The sequence below is a fragment of the Crassostrea angulata genome, chromosome 4 (assembly GCF_025612915.1).
Source record: "Crassostrea angulata isolate pt1a10 chromosome 4, ASM2561291v2, whole genome shotgun sequence".
Lineage (NCBI taxonomy): Eukaryota > Metazoa > Mollusca > Bivalvia > Ostreida > Ostreidae > Magallana > Magallana angulata.
In genome coordinates this window covers 49,114,094-49,133,258 of record NC_069114.1, presented here as the reverse complement: position 1 = coordinate 49,133,258, position 19,165 = coordinate 49,114,094, and the positions used below count along the sequence as shown (strand labels likewise).

The 19,165-nt window shown below is 35.4% G+C and overlaps 1 pseudogene; it reads left to right on the top strand.

Annotated features, from left to right (window-relative positions):
- The first annotated feature begins 2,323 nt into the window (after window positions 1–2,323).
- LOC128180897 (uncharacterized) lies at window positions 2,324–18,335 on the top strand (annotated as a pseudogene).
- The last annotated feature ends 830 nt before the right edge of the window (window positions 18,336–19,165 follow it).

Genomic DNA, 19,165 nt, shown 5'->3' with positions numbered 1-19,165 from the left:
TTTGTTAAAGTAATGTAAAACACGGGCGCCATTTTAAAACAATTAACTTGTCAGAGAGTTCCGAATGAAATCTGATGAACGTTTCAAACGGTTCTCTCACGCTTTGCTCGAAACGATTTACACGCTTTGCCCGAAACGCTAAACGGTTTACATGAAACTCTAAAAGGTTTACACGAAACGTTTCTCGCACGTTAGCCGCACGCTTTTTTGGTGTAGTAGTACGTTTTAGGGTCTGTAAATTTTGTCAGCACGCAATTCTAAACATGCACATAGTCTTCTAAAATTTAGAAATATTTTAATATAGAAGTTATCTTTGAGAAAAGTTTACGTGTTTTGTAGGCGAGTTCAGTTTAAAAAAGAAATACAATTCCTGACATGAATCATGAGTACATACTGTTTAATGTTTATAACAATGCTTGCTAACCTTTGAAAATTTAACTCGCCATTAAATATCTCATTTTTTAAACAATGTTTGAAACGATTACATAAACTCTGCTCGACAAATAGTTTTCCTAAAATATTTTCTTCCTTTCTTTTTTCAAAACACGTTTTATATACAGACTTTCAATCACAACACGTTTTTATAACAAAAGCAGAACTGAAAGTATAGTCATTATAATCGTAACATATATTTTCAACTCGCAGCAACAACGGAAGACCTACTCGGGGCTTTGCCACGAGCTCTGCTCTAGTTTTCTTTCAACTTTTCAAAAGAGTGTAGTTTTTTTCAGCCTTATAACTGCTAAAATTCCAATATACCTAGTCACTGCTTCTTTAAGAAAAGAAACAACTACAATATATGCATTGCGTGCAAATGTGTTAATATCTTTTTTTTTTTAGCTTGAAGGACACCGTTTTGAAAAAAGACATGAAACTCTTTTACACTGTACTGTATAATGCAAAATATCATGGTTACACTTTCAATATTTATATCTGACATTTAAAACAATAAAAAAAAGTTACTTACAGAAGATGTTATTTTGCTGATTTGGTCCCCTGCATTTGATAAGTATATGCCTGATTTGAGTCGACCTCGTTGTAACGTCTTATCTTGGATGTTTCGACTATGTACCAAGAACATCCTCAATTCGGTTAGTCAGCGGTGATGACCAGCCACAATTCGTTGGTTCCAGGCAAGATGACTGCTCTGCTGTGTCTGCTATTCGTTGTATTGCAGCCCTTCGCGCACCATTCCTAGCTTCTTAAACAGCTTCCACGCTGATTAGTCTTATAAATCTCTGCATCCAACATTGACAAAAGACAATAAAGTTTTCCAACCCATCTCCCTGCATGCTCCAAGTAGGTCCGTATATTTCGGGATCTTTCAATGGTGCGCCTTGTCTCAGTTTTCCACCCATTTTATGGCAGCTCTATGGCAACTCTTGTCTTAGCTTGTTTAGACCATAACGTTTCGTACATAGAGTTGTTTCTACGATGTCTGGCAAACAAGTTCCTGTCGAGGTTTATCGTCAGCTCACAGTCTCCCCCTTTGTCGAACACTGATGGTTACTCCTTATTTTCAAGATTTACGCCCTTTTTATTCAAGTGGAAACCAGCTGTCTTTATACTTTTCCACACAGTTTACCTGCAGAATCTTCGATTAATCCTTATTTTTGTTGATTTGCTGGTGACGGTAGGGTATCGTACACTTATTGTAACAGAAATGTAATCTTGTAATGGTCCTTTTTCAATAACTCCAACAATGAAACGTTGTGTTGTAGAAGTCCCTATCGTATTTAGGCTCCATGCTTGTTGTGTTCTGCAACCCTTCATATTTGCCTTCTTCAATATATCATTTACCTCTCCTTGCACATGCTCATTCTCCCCCATCTTGACACTCCCTTCCCTGTCTGTGGACGTGTTGCCTAGTATATCTACTAATTCAAGCATGTTATCTGCATGGTATCGAATAAAGAAAATTGGTGATACAAACGGTTATTAAAGTATCTAGAGTTGAAAACAATACCTGCATCAGATAAAATTTCTTGAAGATATGAGAAAATGTACTCAGTGGATGAAGATATTTTATATATAAAACAGCATTTATCAACAGTAGAATTATGCACTTGCAATTGATCGTGCATAATCAATGTCAATGAACTTGTCTTAAATGTATTTTTTTTTTTCAATAGTAAAATAAATTCAGGAAATATTGTAATTATCAACACTGTAAGTTTGTTTTTCTTTTGGAAGAAACTGATTTTGACAAAAATAAAATTATATATATATATATATATATATATATATATATATATATATATATATATATATATATATATATATATATATATATATATATATATATTCAAACAGATCCAGACGACCCCTGCATAACGGCATTTATTCTTGAAAAAATGGACCAAAGATTTAAGGAAAATCATATTCACGACCGGTCGTTGATGCTGTGTGATCGGTACTCATTGGGGGACGGCCGCTGGGTCAGAGCTGATGCACAGGACTTATTACAGACCGAACCAAAACACCTGAGTGGTGTGGGACTCGCTATCCAATTTGGATGAAAGGTGAGTCGTCTTGGCTGCCCCTGATATATAATTTCCCCAAGCAATTCAACTTGACCTAACTTTATTGTTTAATAAGTGGAAACAATTAAAATTGTTTAATTTTGCCTGACATTTTGTGTTAAAATTGTGAAAAATTTGTATTTATTTAAATACTTTTTTTTGTATAAGTAAGTAATTTATTTATTTACTGTGACATGTGTAAACAATTTTACATGGAATATCAACACTTATTAAATTAGTATGATTTCACACCCAGGCCACCTGGCCTTATGCCACTTTAAACACATTATAAGCAAAAGGCCCATGGGCCACATCGCTCATCTAAACAACAGTTCCTTGTATCATTTCATATTAGTTTCTTTTAAACATTTTACCAATATATTTCTATGTTAAACTTTAAACACCTCTTTTGGTCCCAGTCAAGGGGTTACAACTCTAATCATTTTGAATCCACATGATATTAGGATGCTTGCATAGTAATTTCACAAATTGTAGCATTGTAATTCATGAAAAGAAAATCTTTAAACCTTTTTACCATATTTATTTCTATGTTAAAATTTGAACCTCTCGTGTTTCCCAGTATTGGTCAGGGGTCACAATTTCAACGTTGGCGAGGAAGTTGAGAGGGACGCATGCGTCGTGGGACTGCAGGACTCGTATGCCCAAACACTGCCAATCAAGATCAAGAAATGTGTTGGCTACAACGTTTATTTCCTAACACCCCCAACAAGCTGCTACAAGGCGTACTGTTTCCGTGAGTTTTTACAATTTCATTGGGACTAGCAACTAAATTTAAAATTCACCAAAGCTCCTTTTGAATTATTTTTTAGCCTTACAAAACAAAAATTCAAGTTGCATTTACTTCCTGTTTACGTTCATATCTTGCTTTCTTCCCTGGAATCCAATGGTATGATCTTATTTCTATACATTTAAGTGCTATTATCAAAGCAAAGATTGTTTTGGTAATCAAGAATAGTTATCTTAAAACGATAACTCAAATGACAATAGTTATTTAAAGTTAAATAAAGCTGAACACCACTCCATTGTCTTGTAAAAGGCATTATCCTCCATAATTCTCTATCGTCACCGCTATCCTTTCATCCCGTTTATAAGTTGAATACCTCTAAACATTGAACAGTTCAAAGTAGTTTGCTAGAAAGGTCTTGCTTACATCTCGCATTGCCCTGTAACTCAGTCGAGATCAAATTAGCTATCTAATACATGCACTATGCACGTATTCGAAGCCAGAAAAACAATAACAACAATTATGCAGGTTCGCATATAGAATATAAACTGAAAATTTACATAAAACAGTAAAATAATGTACAAAATTTACGTCAATGTAAGGAATATTACACGTCGGCCAAGAGTTCCAATATGCACCCGGGGTTATGGAAAAAGACCTTTTTTATGTGCTACGATCTATTGATGAGTCGTTTTTAGATTTAATTTATTTTCTTTGATGAGTCGTTTTTAGATTTAATTTATTTTCTTAAGTCGTTAAATATTACTTTTATAAGCTTAATTTTCAGAATATTCTGCCAAAGGTAAGTACAATATTTTTGTAAAAAAAGAACATAAAGTCCTAACACCGCAAACCACAAGATTATCAATAATTCACGTGATTTTTATCCATTTTAAACATTAAAACTTTGTACTTTTATGTAAAACACTTTTATCTCCTAATTAAGAAACAACATAAACAAAAATCTGGATACAAAGTGGATTCATATTTTATTTTCGTTTACTCTGGGAAGCATTGCGAAATTCATTAACAAATATAAAGTCGAATTTAGGTACTCCACCAACTGATGTGGTGGAACGGCCCGTGGTGGGCCACCAATTTGTGATGGTGGAGGTCAAGACAGCATTGCAGCAACTACAATTCGTCTGTTCCTTTACTGCCAAAGAATTCGGCTACTACTATCAGGTGATGTGGTATATAGAAGACACGCCTGTTGTGATAAAAGATGCCGTCAAAAAGGAGTCAATAAGAAATACAGATCTGGGTTATAACGATAAAGATAGAACAAAAGGATATCAGAAGCTTGGCATCAACGTAAGTTATAACACTTCAAAATGTTCCCTTCTGTGCGTTAGCTTCCAACAACAAATTAAATTTTATTTAGTTTTTGTTTTTTATTGCTAATCATAATGTATAACATTGAAAATGCACGCATGCGAATCCCCCCTCCCCCTTGAAAAGAGGATTCGTTTTCTTCTAAAAAGAGAAGGGAGTGGAATGTCCACGGAAACCATTGTTTACTTTACTAAATAAATTACAGTACGTCAGAGGTTATCGTTTCCGTCACTTTTTGACGATGTAAATCGATGATGCACTCACCTGTCACAGAAGTACAATAAAAACCGATACATAAACCCAGACATAGTATAAACCTGAAATACCTATAGACTGAGGGGATCTGGACGCCTACTACACCCATCATTCCATAAATCCCGCGTTTAAGTGAAGTATATAATATACTTTCAGACATTGGGGTCATTTATTGCCATTACTTATTTTTAATAATTGTTGTTGGGGTTTTTTTGTGGCATATTTGAGTTTATGGTTCTCCTGGTATTTTGTATGTTTTTCTATTTTGTTTACATATTTGTTATTTTTGTGGAAACTAATCTTTAAAACAAGATAGAATTTCATATTTAAAATTGAGTCCTATTGATGAACCTTTATTTAAGATGAAGTGCTCTGTGCGCTTAAAAGAGGTACCAGACGAGGTGCCCGGACCTTTCTCAGAGATAAGTAAAAATTTCTTTGCTGGCATACAAGTAAGTAAATAAATCTCTAATTCTCTAATTTGTGAAATTGAAATAAATATTTTGGGAATATCAATTAACGAATTGTTAAGAACACAAAACTTTTTAAACGCAGGTCACGTGTCCACTAGAGTTAACATCAAAAGAGACAAACCAGAGGGGCATATTGAAGTCAAGTTAACAGTTCCTTTCGGTTGTCCTTTCAAGCCAGATGGCAGTGTAGAAAACTGTGGGTTGGATATTGAGATGAACGTTCCAAGAGATCCGAAAAAATGTTCTTCAGTTTTAAAATCTGCAAAAACCTTAATAAGTCAAGGAAAAAATTGTGGGTTTAGAATTTTCCAAACGGATTGGGATAAAAAAGTCACCCTTCCAATTGCATTTATTGACACGCCTGAATACGATTTGGTACTTCCGGATTCACCAGATGGCGCTTTCCGGATCGGAATGATAACTGGACAGAAGGAAGGAAGTCCTGAGTGGAGTGGGATCGAGCTCCAGGATGTTTATGTTCATGTGTTTACTTAAGCTATATTTCATTTATGATAATGTAGAAATAATTTACAATTACATAATTTGATGAAGGCAAATCAGTTAATAATATTAATAGTTGATAAATTTTAAAAATATAATAAAAGTTTTAACGTTTTTCCCTTACATTTTCTCCAGAAATGACTGTATATGCTCTATACAAGCTCTACATTTACCTGGGGTGTACTTTGTAGATTTTACATAGCCCTGATATTTGGCATGGCAAGGAATGTCACGCCGTCAATGATCCACACGTACTGACGTTTGATGGAAGGAGGTAAGTCCTCTGGTATTAATATTTTCTGATACAAGATCATGAAATGGTTACTTATTCACATATTCTACAATGTAGATACCGTTTAGTTTGAAAAGTCTGCCTAAATTCTTTACAATTTCATCAGAATGTTATGGTATTTCATAGAAGAAATGACCGTCTAAATTGATTTCATTCATCTTCTTTGTAAGATACGAAAATCAAAACCCTGGAAGATTCGTTCTCTACTGGGGAATGAGAAAAGGTTTCTCTATGGAGGTATTTACGTATTCTCGTATTTTTGCTTTATTGTCTTACAAAGTTTAGATATGATACAATAACGAAAGGGACATGGTCACGATTTAGGTCAAATTCTACTTTTCTGTTTTTATAATTTTTTTAATATGTCGTAAGTAACGTGTACTCCATGTTCTACTACCCAAGAAATTGAGTTAATATTCTCTCGACACGCTTCTGGGGAATGGCACAATTGTCAACGATGACCACAACACCGGGAAAAATGCTGGTCGTCGGAAGTCGTCCTGAGAGAATGATGACTCGTGCCAAAAGTAAAGGTAAAGGCTGTGTTTGAGGAACCATCAACGAAATTGAAATACAAAACAAAATCACACCAAACGACAAATTTAAAGGCAAATTTCTGCCAGCAAGATTCCGGCCGATTTCGATGCATGGTTTCCCCTGTTTAGAATGACCAAAATTTCTGTCACCGCATGTGACCTTAAACCCGCTTTCATCTATAAATTTAAGTTGTCTTGCCGTCTTTCTTTGACCAAAATCTATATATGCCTGGGTATACACCATATCACATTGGGTAAATCCGGTACCTTTTGAGCGGCTCACACGTTTGTACATATAGTTCAGTTCTTTCGAAAGAGTCACTTAGATCGTTTTCACAGAAATGGCCCTTACAAAACAACAAATACAAAACACACCAAAAGATCCCAAGATAAAAAAGAAGACTAATAAACGAATTTACCAACAACTTTTCCCACAAAACTCGCACTACCTGCCTTGTGTAGTCTATATTGTAATTTTGTAACAACATTTATGAATGCGGTTTTATATTACTAAAACAATTTTAAACAGATAGGTACCCGAAACAGGAAAGTATCTCTTAATTTTATCTTGTATTTCTTTTCCGGTCATTGTTGGCGACTCATTTTTTACAAATTCGATCACGTTTACATCTGGAGGTGTCAGTTTGGGACGACCATTCAAATGTTGCGGGGTCGCCTCTACGTTTCCGTTGGACACATACCTTTTACAGCTTTGAAGAAGTCATGGATGAAACTCGATATTTATTAGCAACGACAGTAAAAATACCCTTGGAAACATCACCGTATCCAGTTTTTCTCCATGCTCTATTATTTCTTGAACTATCAGAAGTCACAGGTCTTTGCTTGTACCAACGCTGTTCTTGTATTCTCTACATTTGGGGTCCTTTGCGGTTGCCATTTTGTTTGTTTTAAACCTAACTTTTATACATCCCTTAGAAAACGACAAACGACTTTGCATATTATAATTCAGCGCGAAACTTTGAAATAGTATATCTTTATTTTATCAGCGAACACTCATTTATAAACCCCATATTTGATTACGTTAAAACTTGCTACAATTTAAATTATAATCGCCCGAACTGCATGTCTAGAAACAAGATGGAGGATATTCAAGTGCAAGTGGAATATGGGCCAGGGGAGATAATCAAGTTCAATGTACCAGATAAACTGTGTACTAATGAAGAGTTATAGTGTGAAATACAGACAAGAATTAATCGTTTGAAGGACTTTTGAAAAGCAATATCTTGACGATGATGCTAACTGTATAATAGCAATCAGCAACACGTGCATTGCCGAGGCATTCAGGTGCGCCGTCCCTGTCGCTGGATCGTCCTTGCGTCGGTTCAAAATGAAAACGTTTGATGGATGTTCCCCCAGCAAGTATCCTAGCAAACTCAGGTAGCTTCTAAAGCTTTTAAAACCGAAATTATTATTTGTTGAAGAGCAAAATGATTCACCTGATATCACTATCAATGTAGATCTTCATGAACATGACCAGCGCCAATTATCAACACTTATCCATAAGTCACCGCTACAAATTTTTATTGATGAATTAAAAGATGAAGTCTGTAGAAATTAATAGCGCACGAAACCACGTATCTCATCTAGAGAAAAACTTAAATGTCAAAATTGATCAAACTGAACTCAAATGTGGAAACTGTCATTTTAGACTTGGACACACAAAGTGGGGTTGTTCTTAAGGGCCATGTGAGGGAGCGCAGTATTGTGGGGATTTGAGAAGAAACAAGTTATTGATAACCAAAGTGCCGTGAAAGTTTTTTCAAGAGAGTTGGATAAATTAAAACATTGTATGACAATAAAAGAAACGCATTTGAAGAACAATGCAACACTTTTTAGCAAGGTTTTGTCCTATTTGGTTAACACAAACATCGACAAGTATTACCTCGTAGTAAAATTCTGGATTGCGGACACTTGCAATGGGTGTAATCCATCCAGATATTTCTGTTCTTGAATAGTATTTTCAAAGTGCGGTACCTAGAAATTTAGAAGATACCTCGTAAACGTCCCAAAACATTCTGAAATTTGAAAAGTCGACGCATTTTTCATTTGAAAACAAACGTGGGAATGCTGCAAGACTCCTTCCTGAGGTACAAGGAGTGCATTTTCCAAATTTCAACGAGCTTACCACTACCCCAATTCACTATACTAGCTTACAGTGTCCTAACATCACATCACCGGAATTGGAAACACATACTACCATGCCAGTGATGCCATCAGATTTGGATTTTCAATTTTCAGCCAAATAGGCTAAATTACATGTAAGAGAAAATCACTTTTTTGACTTAATGTTTTGTACGTTACTGGTTCATCATCATAATTTTTTCAAACACTCCACACAGGATTTCGTCTCGCACAAATAGAAATAGACATAGGCCACATGTAGGTTCTAAGACATTTTGACGAGTACTACGAAGGTTTTAACTAGAGGACACACCTTCTCTCAACGACCTGGCCAGAACTAAACCGGTCTATCAGACAGTGACTAGCTGACTGTAGCACTCTATGGAGCGCCATTACTCACAAAAATAAATAATAACTACTAACTAATAAATAACTTTTTAATTGAACATATATACAAAATTGTGACTTACCTCCCCTTTCAAGTTTTTTCATGATGATCTTGCCAATCTATTTTGTTTGGACACCTTTTTTTCGTTAAATCTGACAAAGGAGGAGCTGGTCCAATACCACGAAGGATCTTACTAAAGAACACACCATCTCTCAACTACCTGGCGAGAACTAACTCGCGCACGAAAACTGGTCTAACAGTCAGTGACTAGCTGACTGTAGCACTCTATGGAGCGCCTTTAATCACAAAAATAAATGAAAGCTAATAAAACTTTAACTGTATATACATACAAAATTGTGACTAGAAGATTGGATATAAAAAAAATGTATTCCATCTTTATCGTAATATAGACTTCTAACAATGAAAGACTATTGGGGATACTATTCATTGTTATTCTATAGGTTCAGATTGAGACAACAGCGTGTAACAGGGGACCAGGACGTCCCACATGGGACCCCTTCTGTGTCTGCGCTGTAGCCGTACGGGCGGGGGCGGATGTGTTCGTCATTGATCGATGTCCACATAAACCCATACGGATTAAATACCTGTCCTGCAACGAGAACCTTTTGGACGCCCGAAAACTTGACGAAAAAAACTATAGAGTTGGTTTTTTTATTCAGTAAAATACTTCATAGAGACTAATTATCTTTTTTTTTAAATGCACTATCCTTATCTTTTATTAAGCTTCATTTGATTCAAAATAACCACGTTATAAAGGATTTATAAATTAAACTAAAAGATAAGTATAGTTGGTCAAATAAAAACAATGAATAATGTGTGGGTTATTAATTGAAAGATAGTGTTTTTTATGTCTACCATTACAAACTGATACTTCAACTTCATCCTTAGATATACTTTCCGAGTGGTACGTATGTTCAAGCGGTGTTGGAGGATTACCCCACAGATAACGTACGGACAGTCAACGTACACGTGTATCCGTCCAAATCAGACCGTGATCTGACGGGCGGACTGTGTGGAACTCTGAACGGGAATATATGGGATGATTTCATGGACAGGGGCGGTAATTTACTGTGGAGTACTGAAACAACCAGGTTAATCTTTAAAAAAATAAAAATACTTTTAAAACCATCAAGGTTTTTACCTGTGCTATGATGAGTTTTAGCTGAAAGCATCAAGACTTCAATGTACCCTGAATGAAATACATTTATATCCTTTTCCTGACGATAGACTCAACATGGCTGAATTTTTGGGAAACATGAACGAGGACCAGTTGAATGCTTTGCCTCGCTGGAAACACGATGTATTCTACCGTACATGTCCATATGAACAAGTACGCGGAAACAAACCTAAAGAAATTCGCGAATGCTCTGAGGACACCATTATATAAATAGTGCCTGTTTCGGAGGGTAACAGTTGAAATTGACACCCCGCGTCGGTTGACAATGGTTTTCGAGGGGTGTCAATTTCAACTGTTATCCTCCCAAACAGGCACTATTTATTTTGTTATACTGAATGTCTTTTTTAAAATTTTTAAGAAAATTTTACTGCTTTTATATAGGAATAACGTGAATTCTACAGCGAACCGTACGCGCATAATTTTCGCGCATGTAACATTTTTTAATGTTACCCGTTGCCAAGTGCGTTGCTAACGCTGAGGGTAATAGTAAATATTATTAACTGCGTCTTAACCAATCAGATTTCAGTATTTAACATGAAAGTATAACAATGTAAAATGTGCCAAGGAGGACAACCCAGCACTAAATAAAAATAAATGTCAAATCCGGAATAAACGGTCTGTTGTTAAACCGTTCTCCTACAAAATGTACCAGAGACAAGACATTCAACTGAGCGAATTCACAGACACCGAAGAGGTATGTGTATTATCTTTATATAGTAAAAAGTTCTTCAACCTTTGAGCAATAAATAGAAAGTACCTAGGGTAAGCGATAAATCAGATTTCGTTTTGTAATGAAAATTCCTTTGATTATGTAAATAGAGCAATCAGGGTCAATCAAATTTATTCAATCATAAGCTATTCCTTGGGTGTGGGTAACTGTCTCAAACGTTTTGATGACCCTGCGATCGGTCAGCAGAATTGACGTAGGGTATAAATAGGAAGAGCGTCTGCGCATAGTAGTTAGTCTGCTGATAGACGCAGAGGAGAGAAGACCTCAGAAAGCAGAGATACAGCGATTATAGTAGGTACGCTTTTTGTTTCATTTGCGGGACCCAAAATACTCCGGGTGGACCATTTGAAACATTACGGTATATCATATAGTCCGGGAGCATAGGCTCAGAAATAAATAAGTTCGGACTAGGTTCAGAACAGGGTCTGAAACGGGTCTAAAACAGTGGTTTCAGACCAAGGGTTGTACAAGGATAGCTGAAGGAAAATAATTAGTTATAAATCCGTTAGAATCATCGTGTTTGATTTAATTTGATGAAAAGTGTTTAAGAGTTGATTTTACTCCAATCATTTAAAAACGTAGGAAACGTTTAGGGAATATTATTATCAGTGGTTTGAACCCACATTACACGTTACAGTTTTTATGTTTCTTTTTCTTTCTGAAAAAAAAAATGTTCTCTGTTTTTAATTACACTGATTTTCGTAGCATTTGATTGTCATGGAACCCGTCACATCACTTGATTACGGTATTAATATGCAGAATAATATAACTTTCTATCAGAAAATAAAATTGATGAACCAACTACATAAATTAAATTGTGTTACGAATAAAGAAGTTTTCAAAAGATATAATGGATTTTAACACACATTTTTTACCCGGTGGCATGGACAAGGAATTTAACAATTTGAGATGACGGTCACTCCTGAAGATGGTTATGATATTGACTTGAAGTTAAAGAGAAGTTATAAACGTTTAAAAGATTAAGGATAACAATGGACAAACATTTATAGCATCATTTGAATAACTTAAAATGTTTTTGAAACTTGTGTTATTTGGACGCGGGAAAAGCAAGCGATTTTTGCAATAACTTTATCAAACAATCTCAAACTTGCAAAGCATGTAGTCGAGTTCCAAGTGTATCTCCTGACTCTCTCATAGAAAACTGTGTCTTGGATATCATGGTGTGTTTATTTTCTCGTATAAATCTGTGTTTGGTATTAAAATGGTTCAAAAAATTAAGTCAGCGAAATTAACAAGGAAAAGAGATAGTATTTTTCTAAACTATTTGTATTGAGATAACTAACAATTATCTTAAATCTTCAACATGATTTAATCTGCATTTAAGATATTTAAGTAGAGACTAAATATGATTTTCTATACAGGAAACAATTATTTAGATATTTAGATATCAACTTAACATCATTTGCTGTATTAACAAGCTTGTTTTCTCGATATAATCAAGGCACGGAACAATAAAAAATGTAATCGGATTGAAACCAGGTCATAGTTAATTACTTTTCAGATGACCAATTCCACGATTTGGGCTGGAGGGAGTCGAGAGGCTTTGAGAACAACTTGTATGAAGAAAATTCCTCATAATACCAAACTTAAAGCAGTTACAGAGGAAGGAAAGCCGTCCATAGCAGAACAAGTTAAAAAGAAAACCTGTACAAATGAATGCAGTGGACATGGAATCTGTATTAATGGTAAATGAATAAATGTTGAAAAGCAAGAACAAATACTACATATACACTTTTTTCTACCATACAAAAAATAACTGGATGTTCACATGTTTTTGTTTCAGGAACATGTGAATGTGATGAAGATTTTGGAGCTAAGGATTGTTCCATTGACCTGAACAAACCCTCACTAGTGTATGGAGTAAACATTGAGGAGGGAGGGCTCTGTGATAAAAGAACCTGCTAGAGAGCCCTGGTGGAAGGCTACGGGTTTCTAGATATGCACACCCTCAAATGCTTGCTGACAGTTTTCTATGTGAGTAAAGCATTTTACCCTAAAACAGGAGAATATTTTTAGCTCACCTGAGCCAAAGGCTCAAGTGAGCTTTTCTGATCACAATTTGTCCGTTGTCTGTCGTTGTCGTCGTCGTCGTCGTTGTTGTAAACTTTTCCACATTTTCATCTTCTTCTCAAGAACCACTGGGCAGATTCCAACCAAATTTGGCACAAAGCACCACTAGGTGAAGGGGATTCAAGTTTGTTCAAATGAAGGGCCACGCCCTCTTTAAAGGGGAGATATTAAGAATTATTGAAAAATTGTTGGTATTTTTCAAAAATCTTCTTCTCAAAAACTATTCGGCCTGAAAAGCTTAACTTGTGTGGAAGCATCCTCAGGTAGTGTAGATTCAAGTTTGTTCAAATCATGGTCCCCGGGGGTAGGGAGGAGCCACAAGAAGTAGATCAAGTTTTACATATGAATATATAGAGAAATTCTTTAAAAGTCTTCTTCTCAAAAATATCAGGCTAGAAAAGCTCAAATTAAAATGGAAGCTTCCTCAGATAGTGTAAATTCAAGTTTGTTCAAATCATGGTCCTCGGGGGTAAGGTGGGGCCACAATTGGGGGATCAAGTTTTACATAGGAATATATAGAGAAAACCTTTAAAAATCTTCTTCTAAAAAACTATTAGGCCAGAAAAGCTCAAATTAAAAGGGAAGCATCCTCAGGTAGTGTAGATTCAAGTTTGTTCAAATCATAGTTCCTGGTGGTATGGTGGGGCCACAATGGGGGAATGGATTTTTACATAGGAATTTATTGAGAAAATCTTTAAAAATCTTCTTCTCAAAAACTATAAGGCCAGGAAAGCTCAAATTTGAGTGGAAGCATCCTCAGATAGTGTAGATTCAAGTTTGTTAACATCATGGTCCCTGTGGGTAGGGTGGGGCCACGATAGGAGGATCATGTTTTACATAGGAGTATATAGAGAAAATCTTTAAAAATCTTCTTCTCAAAAAATATTAGGCCAGGAAAGCTCAAATTTGAGTGGAAGCATTCCTCAGATAGTGTAGATTCAGGTTTGTTAAAATCATGGTCCCGGTGGGTAGGGTGGGGCCACAATTGGGGGATCAAGTTTTACATAGGAATGTATAGTGAAAATCTTTAAAAATCTTCTTCTCAAAAAATATTAGGCCAGGAAAGCTCAAATTTGAGTGGAAGCATTCCTCAGATAGTGTAGATTCAAGTTTGTTCAAATCATGGTACCTGGGGGTAGGGCGGGGCCACAATGGGGGATAAATTTTTATAGATCGAGAAAATCTTTAAAAATCTTCTTCTCGAAACTATAAGGCCAGGAAAGCCCAAATTTGAGTGGAAGCATCCCCTGATCGTATAGATTCACGTTTGTTTAAATAATAGTCCAGGGGTAGGGTGAGGCCAAAATGGGGGGGGGGGTGAATTTTTACATAGGAATATATAGAGAAAATCTTTAAAAATCTTCTTTTTAAAGACTATTTGGCCAGAAAAGCTTAAACTTGTGTAGAGGCATCCTCGGGTAGTGTAAATTCAAGTTTCCAAAATCACAGTCCCTAGTGGTAGGACGGGGCCGTGATGGCGGTTTGAATTTTTACATAGGAATATATAGAGAAAATCTTTAAAATATTCTCGAAAAGTTTTCGGTCCAAAACACATTACTTAGTGTGAAAGCACAGGTTATGCAGATTCAAGTTTGATGAAACCATGATTCCCTAGAGAAAAGTGGGGCCACAAAATGGGGGGGGGGGGGGGTATATAGGAATAGAGAAAAATCTTCTTACAGGTACAACAACAAAAGGGGCTTGGTATTTACCCCCCCCCCAAAAAAAATAAAAAGAGGTGGATAAAAATTGGCAGATTTTCAATATTTTTTAGCAAGATCTATTGTACTTAGTTGTCAAGATATTTTGATACTGTAATGCTTATTTGATCAGAATTAAGGCAATTGTTGCTCAGGTGAGCAATGTGGCCCCTGGGCCTCTTGTTTAAATAATGTGTCAACTCTGGAATACCATGTAAGTGATGGATGAAAATAAAAATAGTTTTATCCTTTAGAAAATAAAGACTTATCTAATCTAAAAGTTACCTTTTCAGAGAAAATACGGTGTTCATTATGAAGTGGGTATTTTTTTAGGTCACCTGAATAAATCAGGTGACTTATTGCATCCCATTTTCGCCCTTCATCGTGCGTTAACATTTGTAAACATTTTCAGCTTCTTCTGTGAAACTACTAGGGTTATTTTGACCAAGTTTGGTGTCCAGCATTCATAGGAAAAGTGGAACATAAATTGTGAAATTCATGACCCCCATTCCCCAGGGGCATACATTTTCGATAAAAATTTGTAAATAAAAATGTTCTAGACATTCAGCAGAGAAATTAAAAGCACATGGTTAGGATGATGAGGGATGCCTTTACCCAAATTGTGAAATTCATGGCCTCTGGGTAAGGGATTTAGGCTCTATGGAAGGGCCAACATTGCCTTGAAAGGAAAATTTATTTAATCTTAGCAAATTTTCTTCCTACTCCCATTTGAGGAAAAGTAAATGCATGACTATGATTTCTATGAAGCCCTCTATATAATATTTTCTTCTGTACTTTTAAATTTGAGAAAGATGATCTAAATGCATGTATATATGTCAAATAAGCGAAAAAAAATGCAGTTCGGGGATAAAAAATGAATATCTAAAAAATTCAATTAGAAAGCGGGAATCGAACTCGGAATGTACGGACCACATGCCCGGCACTTTATTTACTCGGCTATGTAGAAAGTTACATTTTGCTGTCGATATAATTCTTTTAATAAAACGATATGTCGTTCGGATCAGAAGTTAGCCATTTTGTAATGATGTGTTATTTAAATTGTAAATGCACCGTCCATAGGACATAAATTCAGGCTTTTTACTTAGGGATAGATGGATGGATGGATGCAAATATGGCTTTATAGTGAACAAGAATGGTTTGAGGTCACTTAGGTCACTCGGGAAACCTTTAACCGTTGTTCGTATGTCATCCGTTAACTATTTTAGTATTACAGTATATTGTGGTATTCAGGTGACCCTCAAGGCCTGTGGGCCTCTTGTTTTGGCTTGTTTGAGGTTTATAATTACAGAAAATTCAGAAGATTTGTGGCAGTGTGGACGAAACAGCTTAACTTAAAATGTTTAAAAGCATTTAAGGCGAGGAAAAGAACCCGAATGGTGATTTTTTGTCAGTGCACTTGGCATATATCAAAAAATAATTTCAAAGACGATGATATTGTAATGTAGGTTACAGAAAACAAGACAGAAGTTGGTGACGTCATTGAGTACATGGTTCAAGCTGACCACGACAGTATAGCCGAGGTGTTCTGTCCCCTGGGACCGGCCAGGAGAAGACGCTCTGTCCCCCGGGGGTTCGTACAGGGAATCACCCTCTCTGTGGCCAACAACGGCCGTAACTTCAGCACACATCACACCATCTTTGTATTGGACGGCGTCTGTCAGGACACAGTCAATGTTTCCGGGGATATCCAGTTCACTCTCAGGGTACGACGCTCTTATTTTGTCATTAAATATGTTAAATTGTTTTAAGATGTTCAAAAATTTATATGAAATGTTTGCAAACCAACCATTCAAATTCTTGTAGGTAGGATATTGTTACATCAATGGAAAATGTTATGGTGATGGCAGCATCCATGAAACTGAGGAGTGTATAGCTTGTAACACCGAAAGGAGTACCACTGAATGGAGCAAAGTAGATGGTTAGGTTATGTTATTTGTTTCGAATCATAGTTCATAATATGCACGCCAATAAACGATTCTAACTCTAATTACAGAAATGGTTATAAGCTTCATAAGAAATTTCATTCGTTTTTCAATTTTAGGATGTGGATTAGTGACGGAGGCCGTTAATGACAAACTGGAAATAAATGGAAATCTCAAACCAGAAGGAGACATTTTTCCGACAACCATTGTGGTCACAGCTCTAGTGAGTGTTCTGGTGCTGGCGGCCCTGGTAACATCTGTGGCCCTATACTACAAGATGAAACACTCGGCCAGGTAATAATGGATTTTTTTTCTCATAAAGATCATAATATTATAAAAGTCAAGAAAGGAACATACTATAGTCTGTCCCAAGTTATTGCTTCCATCAATTTTTGATGATTTTGAATAAAATTACACATACATGTGAAAGAAATACAGTTGAAATCGTTAAAAGGGAATATATCCAAGATATCTTCGTTGAACAATTATCCATTTCCATCTCAGAAAAATTCACAGGAACGAAAACAGATTCCTTACGGAGATTTATAATAGGGAATGTTTACATTATTTCTCCATTCGGAATACACTCGGAATACATCGCGTAATTTTTTAACGTTATCATCCGGGCTTATTAATGGCTGTTGCAATGCAAAATCTCCGTAGACTTTCAATTTCGGGATGTGTATTGAAACCTGAAGCGGTAGAGGGGGCGTTTCAAAACAGATAATCTGGACATTTTTTATATTAGTGGATGAACGTAGTTTGAGCACAAAGGTATTTACTATTAATGAAATATCATGCAAAAAGTGGTGGAAGCAAAAACTCGGGACAGAGTATAGTACGTGTTTCTGGTATTTGAAATACGATTTCCGTCAATGATACTTGACAACATTAGCTCATATTGAGTGTACAGGAGCAGAATTTTAATGAAATGTGAATTAAACTAAATCTCAAAGGATTTTTTTATCCTAAAACTGTATCCGAATACATACAATTTTTCAAAAACGGTAGTCTATTAGTATTTTCTTGACTATTTTTCAAAAAATATATCAAATTTATTATACATGTACTAGTGTGTGTATCTGGATTACTTTCACATAAATCCAGTTCATTTTCTGTAACTCACTTATGACCATTACTAGTAAGTACCGCAGTTAAGTATCATAATTTAATAATTAAGAAATGAATATCAGTACATATCTATTGTTTAATCGATTGTTTGTTTGTTTTCATTTTGTTGTGGGGTTTTTTTTTACATTGACCACTATTTTTTTCTTTATCAATATATGTGGTTTAGTTTGTCTTTTTTAAAATATTTAATTTTTTTTTACATAGTAAATGAATCCTTTCAATTCTTTAAATTATTATGATCTCATAATCATATTTCTTTGTTTTACAGCTTTTCATTAAAATCAGAAGCCTACAAAAACATGGAAGATAGATATTAAAAAGTACCTTTAAAGTTTGTACCATCTATTGTGTACTGTGTGTGATAAGTGACGCGTTTCTTTGATCGCTGAGCTCTTTTGTGTAAACCACACCCTCGTTCTTTTATTAAAATCGTATACTCAAGTATTCAATAACATATAGATATGCAGATAGATTTTTGTTTTTGTATTGGATTTATGTGTTCCATTATTGATTACTCAAACTAATATGTACAATTAAAGTAAAGGTATATTACGGTTATATAAGTGTGTTTAACTAGAATGCTACCCATGTGTTGTTATATTTTTGCTTACATATAATTTTCAATTATTCAATTAATGTGTTCTTATTACATGTATCAAATATTCATCTAAAACAACTAATAAAAAATATGATAATTAATTTACTTTTATCTCTGTTTTCATTTAAGTGCCTCTCGAATGGAACATACAAGTTTGCTACCCCGTATCTTTACTCTGTCAGTGAAAAAATTCCCATATTTGGCTCTCCTACATTCCTGGGTCCGGTTTTGTTGGGCTTTTGTTCATCTTTATTATTTCCTTGTACTTTCAAGCTGAAGTGAATAATTCCATTTCTTCTGTTTTGAGAATATCTTTCTCGGTCCTTTTTTTTTCATTTCCAAGAATTTGTTAATTTTTAAAGAGGACCTTGCAGAGCCATCAATTGTTATTCCCTTGAGCTAACACCTCTTGAATGGAACTTACAAGTTTGCTTCTCCCTTTCTTTCTTTTTTTTACTCTGCCACTGAATCCTCATATTTGGTTCTCCTTCATTCCTGGGTTTCTGTTCGTCTTTCTAATTTTCCGAAATTTTTCTTGCAGAAATGTACTGCACTTCTTCTGTTAGGGGTCATCTTTCTTGATCT